Here is a 13,982-nt window from a genome sequence, read left to right as displayed (position 1 = left end):
AATTTTTACATCATTCATCAGCGTCTTAACTTGTGATAATCATCATATTCTGGATAAATATTCTATAAATATTGCCTTTCCTTCAATTACATCAAACTAGTAGAAACCATCAGCATCTTCTAGCCTTTCATCATGAATTATTTTACATCTTCAACAAAATTTCCATTATACTAACTGAAGTAGCTAAGTAGAGATATTTCTGCATTGTACATTTTTTGTTATTATTTGCATAAATAAAACTTTCAATTGACATCTTTCCCAAATTAAAACGTCTCCATAATATTCAATCGCGATGTTACTTGCGGTTTTTGAAAATAGAATTGTTTTATGCTATTAAATCCACATGGTGAAGTTAAACTTGGCTTTTTTATTATTTATTATTATTATTTTCATCACATAAATGTTACTAAAATATCAGAAAAGCACATTAGCACTGTTTATTATCAAACAAAAATTTCTGAAGAATCGCATAATAGAAAGAGTTTAAAAATATGAACCAGGAAAAAAACCTTCAGCTTGCAAATTTTTTGTGACTCTGTAAAGCAAACTTGAAAATAAAAAATTATATCGCGTAATGTTTGAATAACTTAATAATTAAGAACATAATTTTATTTTTTGCATATTAATGTTTCTTTTTCATGTAAAAAGCTCGAAAATTGCCAGTTTAAATTTCCAGTATCAAAAATTTTCCTTAAGTAGAATTGAAAAATTTAAATATTCTTTGCATGAGAAAGTCACTGCTTGCATATTTATATACTTACAATCGCTTTTTTTTTTAAATATGACCTATACATTTTCAGTATATCTTTAATCCGATTGTGAAATTTCATGAGTTAAATATTTAGAGAAATGTTTCGTGATTTCAGAAAAACAGAAATAGGCTTAGGTAAATTTAACGATTTCGAATCCATGGATACCAATGCATAATAAATAAATAAGTTCACAACCGTTACGTAGAATTATTGCAGTTTTCAATTTCTACGAATAAACTTATCTTTAGCAAGAACAGTAATTTCGTGAACGCAATTGACTTTTTATTTGCATAATGTTTAAATGATTATTAGAAACTTTCGGGAGATATCTGAAGATAACGAAGTAGGGGAAAAAAACAACCGCCATTGAATATTATTCTTTTAAGATATCTGACTAGTTCAAAAAACGTGATTTTGGACAAAAGTTTCGAAATTAAATTTATTATTTATCTATAATAACTGTACTTTTCTTAGCTTTTTAAAATTACTATACTTTTGTTTGCTTTCCAATTATTTACGTAGTTGTAGCAGAATTTGTGCAAATGATAATAATGGATAGACTAATGATTTTAAGTCTTTAAATGCATTTATCTCAAAATCATATTTTTTTTCAAATTTTACACCACCTTAAACACGATATTGAATGTTGATTTTAAAATATTTGTCTACAATTTTTCATGAGTGTTTATGATTATAGCACCATGTTTTGAACTACAGACTATGAGAAAAAAGTAGATTTTCATTTTTATGCATGCTTTTTTTTCAAAGATAAGAGTGGAAATTTACAAAAATTTGCTTTTTTAACTACATTAATTCCTAACTCCGTAGTATACATACTTTTTTTTTTATAGATAATAGTTCAAAACATAGTTGATAGCCTTCTAAATAAAAACCTCAAAGGAGTTTTTGACTTAGGCAATAATTTTTTTCCCCAGTGTTTAGCGTATATGCAAAAAAAAAAAAATATATATATATTTTTTCACTTATTAATAGCCATATAAAAGGAAAATAATACAATTTTTTTTTTGCTAGTTTTGTAAGTTTTTACACATAATAAAGCATATAAACTAGTTTTTAAAAATTTTAGATTCATATTTTAAAAAAAAGTTGTCAAAACTAGTCAGATACCTTAATGATTCTATAAATTCCAAACGAAAGAAAAAGAATTAATAACACTGGGGAAATTTTCTTGTTTTGTTTTATATTTCATAAGATTTTTTAAAAGATCTCAGATACTTTCATATCGCGTATTTCAAATCTACAATAGAGTTCTTTCGTGTAGCTACAGCTTTTTTTTTAAAATGACATTTTAACTTTTTTTTTTTTTATCAAAATGCAGAAATTTAAAATCGTCATACATATCAGTTGGCTGCGTAAATGCGGCAATAAGCTTCTAAGAAACTTTGGGCACCACTTTGGAATTAAAATTGCATAGGTGTCCATGAACGGATATGTCGTCATACACAGCTAGGGGCGCTATCCTGTTATGATCTTTTTTTGCGGGCTTCTGCCTGGTACTAATAGGAAAGCAATATTTCCGGGCATGCGTTTCTATGAAAATTTAATCTCGGTTATACCCGAACTTCCATAAAAAAATTTTTGATCCAAATCTGGAAAGTTATTTGTATAATTACAAGAAAAAATTTGTTCCCCAATGCAATATTTAATATTTAAATTTTTAATATCTGATTTTTTAATATCCAATTTTTAAACATACAATTTTTAAATTATTAAACTTGCAAAGAAACTCTACGAGAAGCAACATAGAATCTTGGTGTCAAGTTGCATTTTTTCTTTAAATTTTAATATACTTTATTCAAATTTACTATTTGCACTGTGGGTAACTAAATGATTAAAAATTTATTTTTTAAAATATTTTCATCTTGTCATTAAGATGAAAGATAGTTTACAAAGTAGGTAAAATAAATTCGATAAATAAATTCGAGGAGCACATCCGTTCAAATTCTGTTTTTTGAGGAAGTGTTGGTATTTTGAAAATTGGTATCATGAAAATTTTCAAGAATCATTTTGAAGTTTTGTAGCTATATAATCATTTTCAATATTAAAAACTTAGTTTGTTAAACTCTATTCTAATAAATTTTAAGGAATTAAAGTTCGAAAAGTTGACTGTTAATTTATAATGCTAGATTTTTTTCTATGATTAAGAAAAGTCCGGTGCACATAATTGCTATGAATTTTAGCAAAATTGAGCAATTGAACGTTAATTTATACGGCAATCTACACATATACACATATGTTTGAGAAAAAAGTCCAGAACCAATTAATGCACGAGTTTCAGCGAAATTAATAGTGATGAGCATTAATTTATTAGACCAGTTCTCTTCTGTGAAAAAAAATGTCCAGTGCTCACAATTGTAACGAAGCTTTGAGAAATTATAGAAAAAAGTTAAAAAAACTGTTTCAAAAAGATGGTGGAATAAGTAGAAGAACCAGTATAAGCATACTAATAATTTATTACCCTAATACCCTGTGAGAAACCGCTCTGAAAATGTTCGAAATTGGTATGGCATCATACAGAAAATTCTGATAACAATTTCTAAATTAACTGGAAATTGTTATAGCAGTTTGTAAACATACTGATAATATAAAACCAGGTAAGAATCCGTACTGAAGATTTTCAAAATTGGTATTGAATAAATTAAAGATAATGTGGTCATACAGAAAATTTTGATAACAATTTCTAAATTAACTGGAAATTGTAATAGCAGTTTGTAAACATACTGATAATTTAAAACCCGGTAAGAATCCGTAATGAAAATTTTCGAAATTGGTTTGGCACCATACAGAAAATTCTGATAGTAGTTTCTAAACAAACTAGAAATTTTTATAGCAGTTTACAAACAAAGTTTGAAACTTTTGTTAGAAAAATAGAGCGTATTTCAGGCATTACTAGCTCGAATACTTAATAATTCCCTCCTTTTTCAACAACCAAGCTGATGGTTTCGGTGTTTTTAACATTTGGCTTTTTTAACGTTTTTGTTTTCCTTGATAAAATATTATATTTCGAAAACCATTAAATGCATACATATTTCTTCATCTTTGATAAGGATTTTAAACATATATATTGAAAACAAGGAATTACACATAAGATTAATGTTTGACATTATTGTGATTCTTTTAAAGAACCATCGATAATTTCAATAGGGAATTTCACATATTTTAATTATCTTAAACTTCGCATAAAATAATGCAGTTAAGTAAGTCTGTTATTTATAAATTAAATGCAGTTTTACTATTATTAATTATTTTTCTTTTGCCTTAAAATTATTTTTTCCTCAGAGTTATGATGTAATAAATATTGCAATAAGACACAAAGTGATGAAATTGATATATGTTCATAACATGCTTGATTAAAGCTATCTCATAGCTAAAACTTTTAGTTTATGAAATACATTTCTCTCACTAATATTTCGGTTTCAAAAAACTTCATATTACATCAGCCTCTGTATAAAGCTTCAAAATTCTGTCGGTGTTGTACACCTTATTCCAAAGCAGTATTCTATACTATGGTTCTGGTCGACCGTTGGTGACAAAGAGTATTTCTCTCCACATTGGTGATCACGGTGACCACATTGGTGATTGGTGACCACATTGGTGACCAAAGTGGTGACAAGAAGCAAGAACCGGAGAGCACTATACTCAACAACGTCATATCCATAATTTTAGTACGAGTATAGTGCTAATTTACTGTCAGTGTGCATATATTTTAAGGGAAAAAAATTAACAGCACATCTTTATTTTAAGGTCAGGATAGTTTTACGGGCATAATTTTATTTTTATGATCAGAGAAGATACTTCGTAGGATATTTTTATCATTAGCATTAGTATGCATTTTAAAAATTAATAATATGGTAATTAGCGGTTAAGATAATTTCTGTGTCCACGCAGAGTAATTTTCCATAACAAGCAATTTTGAGATAACCTGTGACAAATCATTTGCATCAGCTATCTTTTCAGAATTAAAATTTGAAAACCGTCTCTGACATGATGCAAGAACTGGAATCAACCGAATATGACATAAGCACCCAAATACGTTCACAGGGTTGATTTGATAAGAATAAGTACTTTTTAAACCTATTAGTATCGAGCCCAATTTCTAGTCAAACAACTATTAGGTTTGTAAGTTTAATGTAAAAATAATGTAAGGTAGGAATTTAAAAATTCACCTGACAAAGCCAAACCCTCTACAATATATGGTATTTTAAAAAGTATCTTGATAATGAATTTTCGAAACAGAAACTTTTCTGTTCAACGCTGGTTCAAAACTGGGATCACATATGCGCTTTTAGTTATATTGCGCAAGCAATGTAGCTTCTTGTTAAATATGGAGTAAAAGCTTCCTAAATTGATTTGTTTTATTAAATTGCTTAAAATTAACAAAATAATAAACAGCATTAACAGTAAACAACAGTAACAGTAAACAACAGTAACAGTAGACAACCGTAACAAAATGATAAACAATAATAAATCAAAAAATTTTTTTTACTCGACATTGGTTCCAAACCTCACCACGCATTCATATGAAGTTGAATACGCGTTTTGATCACCATTAGGGTCATACATTTGTTCCAACCATATCTTTTTCATTTTTAAAGCATGATTATTGTTTAATCTATTTACATGAACAGAAATCGAATAAAAATTTCGAGAAATCGAAATTGGGAATCGAAAACATCTCTCAAGTCTAAAAATAAGGGTGGGAAACTTTGCATTAAATCCAATTTGCATTAAATGATACCAAACGTTATCTAGTTTAGTGTCATAGATGTGCGTTTAAAAATATCAAACCGGCCCATTTTCTCGATTTGACTTTTTTTTTAAGAAGATATTTATATTTTAAAAATTTTTTGTGCCATCTTCATTTTTCAATTACAGTACCACCTGAACAAAAAGGCAACAGCTTGTAAATAAAATTAAGTACTTTTTTCTGAGAAAATCAAATTCTTAATATAAAATATTGGTTCCTGTTCAAGAATTTGATGCTGTTCTCCCCTACTTCCAATGGTGAATAGTCGAGTTTGGTGTCATAGAAGGCAACTTTGCAAAATATTTCTCATGCTTATTTTTGGGTTTTTTCCCCTCCAATGTGTATGTCTTGAAATATTTGACCATTTCCGTGCATTTTTGACAACCTGTATATACATTTAAAAAAAAAAGAAATTATAGAAATGACACGGAACCATGCAATATATTAAATATTGCTTATTTTAGGAAAATTAAGCGAAAAAAGCAGTAAGGCTGTGGAGCCGGGGTTGGAGTAGAAAAATTTTTCAGGAGTAGGAGTCGGAAAAGTATTGCTGGATTCGGATTACGGTTTGTCCGATAGATTAAGAAAATAACAAAATTAATCTTAAAAAATTATTTAGATAAATATTAATTATTAGGACGTAATAAAAATATTACTCGAATTAATATTATGTTAATTATTTGATTTATAACTTCACATTCAATTTATCACAATTGATACCTGCAATCGACGTCACGAGTGGGTAAATCGTACCATTTGTTGATGCCAGGATTCAGAAACCAATCAAGTTTGACACACAAGCGTGACGTAGCTCGCAGGCATGTAATCAAATCCGATCCGAAAATTGATTCAGTGTGATAAACCAAGCCTTAATAACAACTGTAACGTTGAAACAACAAGTACAACCGTGGATTTTCGTGATATTCCTCTTCTTCTTGAATTACAAGTACCCAATTGAATGATTTTAGCCTATGGTTGATGGAATTATCGAAAAATTCATAAATTCCAAAACCAAATGTATTCGGCTCATTTAAAAAATTATTGGCAAATAATCTCTATCCATCATCTGTATTAGTTTATTAGTTTGAAAGTTCAGAAAAGTCTTGAAATGGAGTTAATTATTTCAAATACCGACTCTACAGCTCCGTTTTGTAGACAAAAACTCAAAAATATTTTTTACAAGAAAAAACTTTTTTTGTACTAATATTGATATGCACTTTTGTGCCCGAATACACACATTTAACCCTGAATACACACTTGATAGTTACAAACATTAAATCGATGATTTAGTGATATATTAAAAACAGCTAGTTTTAAATAATTTTTTCGTATATAAGACTTTAAAAATAAATATTTATTTTAGGACGTTATGATAAGAGAAGTAATGGTAAAGAAGAAATCAAAATGACACTCTCTGCTCAAATTTCAAAATTCTAAAAAGAGAAAAATATGACAAATTTTATACTGTCGAACACAGATAATTCTAGTATCTTCCAGACTTACGATAACCTTTTCGGTATTTTTCTCTTTTACAAAATGGCATCATATTTGCCAGAAAGATGAAATAAATATTTAAAGAACAGCTTGATAACTTTTTTTTTATTCCCAAGGTGTATTCAGTATTTCGACAGGCGTCGACAAAATCATAGATTCTTGTGGTTTGGGGAAGGGAAAAAAATGCCAAAAAACATAGGAAAAAAGTTATGATGACTCTTGGTCTTATGAGCCTGCACATCTATATCTTTGCTCCAGGGAATCGTCTGCCAAAGAGGAAAATCGTTCAACTCTTCACTTTTCCAAAATGGTCGAAAGGAAAACGATAACGAACACTTGCATTCCAACTAGCTTTTAACAGTTTAGATGAAAATGCTTCTTCACGCCCCATTTCTTTTAGCTGTGTACATCTTTAAATGTCTTTTTATTTTCTGAAATATGATCTGATAGTTTAACTCAAATATCATTTTAATTCTTACAATCATAGAGAAGAAGTGAAAAAAAAAAGAATATATTTTAGCATCGAAGAAAAGTTTTTTCTTGTCAGTTTCGAAGAAAAATTGCCAGTTTCTTCAACAAAGCTTTATGAATGTCTATAATTTTTCTTAACATTCCACTTTAAAATCAAAGAAGGAAATTAAGATTATAATTTTAAGGAAAATATAGAATATTATAATAGAATTACAAATATGAAGTGTTTTGCTTTTACAAAAGCGTTACATAAAGCAAAATAGAAAGCAGTTTGTTTAAGCATAACTAGCTGAATACAAGTTCTTAGTAAGGGGTGGAAAAGGTATGCAATCAATCGAACACCAGTGCGAAATCCAGCACGAAACTAAAAGAAATATACCAACACAATAAACTTAAGATAATTCCATTTTTTAAACTTATTATTGTATTTTTTCCTTCCTGGTGGCTTTACGTTATTATATTAAGGGAAATACGTTTTTAGCAGATCATCCCATCAAAATAAAGGTTAGCTTTATTCAAAATTATTGGGAATAATGCTGTTGCTCGTTGCCAACTCATGGTAGTTACTTTTTTATAATCAAGCAATTTTCTCTGGTTATTATCCATTTAGAGTGACACAAAAACTCACAGAATTTATAATAAAACTTCCCAGTATTGATGTTTCTTTTATAAGTATCAAACATATTAATATATTAAATTTTGCTTCGATACCAATCAAAACTGAACCAATTACCATAATACCAATTGCATCTATTATCAAAATAAATTGAGTATCATTCAATTTATCCCAATACTCGATCCAAGAGTGCCCTTGTCTTCTGCAGTGAGTTCAAAATTACAAAGCTACGGAGTTGAACATTAGTAGTCGTAAATCCAAAGATTAGATTGGCTGTTCAATAACGGCTGTAAAATACTTATTACCAAAGTTAATCTAGTATCATTGGCGTCTAAAATAATTTGTTTTTTTTTACCGTTTCTCTTAAACGAATCAGTGTCACTTCTCAATCACTTTTTTCTTTCCCATACACTTTTGAATTTTTCTTTTAGTTAGTAAGTATTATTAATATTATTTAAACCTTATTGGTGTCAATAATAATGTGGAGATTGTTCACGGTTCCTCTAAACAATAAGTATCGTTTCTCCTCAATTTCGCTTTTTGGAACATATCTTATTTTTTTATTTTTAATTAAAACCTATTACTAAATGTAATTAAATATCCTCGGAGTTAATAATAGTTTCTCTATTTCTTATGCTTCTCCTATATTAATTAGTATTAATTTTCCATTAATTTTGCTCTTCAATACATAATGTATTATTTTTATTTCAATTCTTGTTGATTATAAATTATTTAGTTTTATCGATTCACATTTTAAAAGCATAACTACAAACAGAATAAGCACGTGGTTTAAAATAACTTGGATAAGAATACTAACTTGGCGACGTAATAATAATGAATGCTAACTTGGAGACGTAATCCATCAGTGCTATCATGTTCCTATTGATCAAAGGCTGATCATTGTGTTTATCTGAAACAACAAATGAAAAATAATTCAATATTAAAAAAAGGGCAATAAAAAGCTTTTTTATTGAAAGTTACAGGGGGTGGACAAAATAATGAAAACACTTTTATACTATTATTATTTTTAAATATTTCTCAAGAATACTCGAATCATTTTATATCTTCAGAACTGTTTAGATCATGCAATTTCTCATACTTATCAATGAAGTTTAAAGTTGTCATAGGTTTAAGGGACCGAGTATTAATTACAAACGGAAAATAGTGTTTTTCACCACCTTATGTCAAAAAGAAATGTAGCAATACATTTGTAACTTGTAACAATTACTTTGGCTATTATATGCAATAATCGCAAAAAATTCCATATTAAACTTATCAAAATTCCTATATTAAATACTTATGAAGAAATGGACATTTTTACAATAAACTATTTTTTTTCGTCTTACTCTTTTTATTTATTTTTTGCTCAATAAATTCTATAAATTTATCAATAAATTTACGCATTCAATAAATTTAAAAAAATTTTTAGGAGCAAATTAAAATGAGTTACAAAATGTTTGCCTTAAATTAAAAAAAAAAAATCGACGAAAACTGCTTAATAGATAAGTAATTAAAGTAGTTATACTAAGCATACGCAGAAAAACTCATTTTTTTCTTGGTTTTTGCAGTGAATCGTATTTAGCACCTAATGAAACAAGTCCAATTTGAAAACTTTTAAAATTTAAAAAAGTTTCAGCAATTCAAATGGTTTTTGTCTTTTTCAATCGAAACTCAAAATGATAAGGGATTTTCTGCAAATAATATTTTGCATCATAAGACAGAATTAAATAAAAATGATAATACCTTACATTAAGCGTTTGTACACCGAAAGATTTTAAAATGAAAGAAAACATGCGAAATAAACGATACTCTTATGAAAGATCATGCCCCACAATACCGGTGTTATTTTTAAAAAATCTTGTTCAATTGTACAAGTAAAAGTTTTACGAAATTTTATTTGTAAATAAATTGATTTCGTCGAAACTTTTATTTTATCGGAAAGAAAAGAGTTACTAAGGAAAACAAATTACATACTTTTGCGCAGTTCGGCAATTATATTTATTTTTTATATCTATAAAAAGTTCCTTGCTTAATTTGGAATAAGATATGACGTAGGAAATATTATTAACTAAACTGTAAAGAAAAGATATTTTTTTAGAAAGTCATTCAACTAAGGCATAATCAATTAATTTCTTCCATATTTATGTAAGCATTTATGCGTTTTAGTGTAGAAGCAAGGCAGTGCCTGGAATTCATTTAGAATCATTTATTTTATTTACATTTGAGGGATCGATATTGATTATCAAAGCCAAGGCCACGATATGGCGTGATGCTCACGATCATTAGTTTAACGTGATCTACATAAAACCGAATGATTATGAATTAAAAAGAGATTGACTGTTATTGGCGTTAACCTGTGAAAGGTACGTTCAAAATAGAATTTTGTTTCGATTGTAACGAAACTTTGATTTACGAAATTCTATACTAAAGTGTCAATATAAATTTTAACTCATGTTTAATGAAATATAAATTTTTGTTTGAAAAATTTTGATTAAGAATGAAACAACAAAGAATTCAATATAAAATTGCTTTTGTCAATGGATAGTAAATTAAATAAGGTTTATAATAATAACAAATTAATTAAAGTGATAGCTATGTTTCATAGGGCTGTTTAGCTTTTTTTTCTGTTTCTGTGTTGAAGTTAAGAACGATCAGAGCTATTTTAAGAAAGAAATTTGCATTTGAAACCAAAAGAAAAATCACGTGACATGCTTCATTACTAGAAAAATATGGAATTTAAGATTTTTTTAAAAAAATCTCCTCAATACAAATCAACTTTTTACACTAAGAACAAATAAAATGAAAGTAAACATTTTAATCCACCATTTTTATATAGAGTAGAGAAAAATGAGAAACCTTTGAATGAATGTTGCATGCGGAAATAGTTTAAGATTGCCTTATTAGTCAGGTAACAGAGAACACGTTATGGTGAGATATTTATATAGGGAAATGACAAAAACAAATTTTTTTTTGTATACATTTCACAAACTGAAAAATTATGTTGTTATAAATTGCATCTTTATTAAATAAATGATGCTTCCCAGACAGTCGCCAATAGCCCATTGTGCAGCTCTTGTGCGACGCAAATGAAGTACAGCATGAAGAACTGAAGGAAAGTATGATAAAAATATGCAATTTATCAATGAATAAAAATGAAAAAGTAATTAGTGATAAAAATATGGATACATATATTCTTATTATTTAAAAACTATTTTTGAATCCCCTTGTTTTTCCTTGTCTGAAAGAGCAAAACAAAAGATATATTAAGACACTATTTTTAAAGTGAAATAAATCATTTAATACATTCTATATAACTCGTTATTGTTACTTTAAATAGTATAAAATTTATATGTGCATCAAGAGTTTAAATCTTAAGTTCTCTAAATGACTTGAAAGTTATTGATAGATTTATTGGTGTCAAATTCCGATCGTTTTTTAATATTTTTTAAAACCGTTTAAAGTGTTGCATCATTTCTCTTGTCGTTTGAAAAGAATTTTCCTGAAAAAGTTGGTTTAATCTCTCTTCATCAAACTCAAATGGACGCCTAGAGTGAGGTGAGTTTTTTGCGGTTAACATCTATGTTACCCTCTCCATACGCAGCGCAAATGTCACGAGCAGCTTTTATCTCAGAATCTTGATTTGAAGCACGAAAAAAAGTTTCGAAAATTATCATTCTTCTCAACTAGACATTCCATTTTAAAGATCGAAAAATTATTATAAACTTACTCAAGAAAAACACAGATTCTAGTATATCAAAACCAGTTTTTTGAATTTATCTTAAACATCATATTAAAAGCATTTAATGACATGCGTAAGATTAAAATCCTAAAAAGAGGTGAAAGTTGCTGCAATACTTGACTGTTAAACTTATACAAAAATTGCACCTTACGAGTCTAAATATTTTGAAAAGTTTACTAAAGTAAATTTAAAATAGAGAATACCCCATTTTACCCCTTCCCCCATTCTTCGGGTTCATTGAAACATATAATCTATCATTCCATCTTTAAGAAGCATATGGGGTAAGACGTCAAGTAAAGGATGGTTGGAAAAAAAATCGTTTTTCTTTCCACAAATATCCTAAATGATTTTTTGCTCTTAAAGGCCTTTTCATTAGAGACCGTGGAAGCATTTTTGCGAAGAAAAATGAAGTTTTAGCCCAAGCAAAGATGGTTTCTACGAAGAGGAAAATCGAATTCTTTCATATCTACTTCAATGGAAAAGAATATAGCATTTTCTTCATTTCTCACCACAAGATTCACATTTCTATCATAATCTAGGTCAAGGATAAATAAAAAAAAAGAATAACTTCTTTGTGGGAATATTTTCCATGTATAACGTTACTTACTGCCGAAAAAAGAAAAGTTATAAAGAGGAAAATGAGGATAACTCAATTTTAAAATATAAGTTACTTTTTTTTGTTTTTATCTTGAGGATTAGCACTTAATTTAGTATAAACTTTAACAAAGAATAAGTTTGAACTGCATTTTTTTTTAAAATATTCTATTGATATTTTATTTTGTTTTTAGTTATTTACATTATTGATATTTTATTTACTTTTCTCCATTGCAAAGGTTTATTTTTTTCGCTGCACATATTTTGTAAAATAACATTCCAACTCAAAGGTTCTCTGTTATTAAAGTAGGCAAAAATTGTTTCATTTCAGTCAAGGGTAGGGCTGAAACTTCGCTTAATATTTCCGTTTGAGGAGTGATTTCATTTTTGGTGATACAAAATAGTTCTGGTTTCAAAATAAATGTTAATCTTTTATTTACGAAATTATTAAAAAATTATTAAAAATTAGCGATACTTATTTTGTCCCATTAAATAATAACTGTATCACGCTTTGGCAAGTATTTTTTATTAGTAAATTTTTTTTCTATTTCGTTCATAAAATTTTTAATTTTTGACTTTAAACAGTAGTTTAAAGTCAAAAGTACGTCAAACAGTAGTTACGTCAAACAGTAGTTTGACGTAAACTACAGACAGTAGTTTCGTATACTAACGTGTTTGTGGACGCTTAATATTGGTATTTATTGTGTTGATGAAATTTTACAGTTGTAAGAAGTCAGTTTGTGTTATACACTTTATTAAACTAAATAACTAATAGAAAATATAATATTATTTACATTTTATTAAATGAAATTTAGAAATATAGCTAAGATATCTGCCAAGTTTGGGCATGCTCAGTGTGCATAAGAAAAGAATCAAAGAAGACTCAGAATTCATTGAAAAAGTTATAAGCAGAATTGGACAGCAAACAAGGCGATTACAATTCTTGTTTGATTAAATAATTTCTTAATTGTTATGTATCAATAATTACGCCAGGGGGTGCAAGCGCACCCTCTTGCCCCCCGCTGCCGGTGCCGTTAATCATTTGATTATAATCTGTGAAAATAGTTGACAGCCTTAAAGTCAGCAGAGATAGAACTGCAGTTGAAATTTGACTAGCTGAAATGACTATTTTAAGTTATGAAATTAAAACGGAAATATATATTTATCAGGAAAAAACTTTGTGAAAAGTTTCAACTCAGAAAAATAAGAAGAAAAAAAAGCTTCATACTTATCATTAAAAATATTGCCGACTATTGTTGGAAGCTGGGGTATTAATTGAAGTTCGATAACACCAAATTTATTTCCCCCTGGTCACATCAGCTGTTCTTGATGCTCTGAAATCTTGTTTCATATATTCGAATGCGGATTCCCTCATTAACCCTTTACTTACGGCTTACCATGTTGTACTCACACATGTGGTCCACATGTTGTACCAGCCGTAAGGAGATCAGTTCTGCACTAATCCTTCATTCCACTTAGAAATATGTTCTACACTGGTTTGTCCCTTTCAGTCATCGTCATTGACACTACCGTGGTTATTTCTATTTT

General features: G+C 28.3%; 1 long non-coding RNA gene across 1 annotated transcript in view; it reads right to left on the bottom strand.

Annotated features, from left to right (window-relative positions):
- Positions 1 to 13,982, bottom strand: part of LOC122269283 (uncharacterized) — a 123,857-nt gene that overhangs the window by 12,569 nt on the left and 97,306 nt on the right. The window contains exon 3 of the long non-coding RNA XR_011636642.2: positions 8,919 to 9,011. This is a non-coding gene — a long non-coding RNA (uncharacterized LOC122269283). The remainder of the gene's footprint in view (positions 1 to 8,918; positions 9,012 to 13,982) is intronic.

The sequence above is a fragment of the Parasteatoda tepidariorum genome, chromosome 1 (assembly GCF_982258835.1).
Source record: "Parasteatoda tepidariorum strain Cologne lab strain chromosome 1, Ptep-v5.0, whole genome shotgun sequence".
In the NCBI taxonomy this organism is placed as follows: Eukaryota; Metazoa; Arthropoda; class Arachnida; order Araneae; family Theridiidae; genus Parasteatoda; species Parasteatoda tepidariorum.
This window is presented reverse-complemented; position numbering and strand designations above follow the sequence as displayed.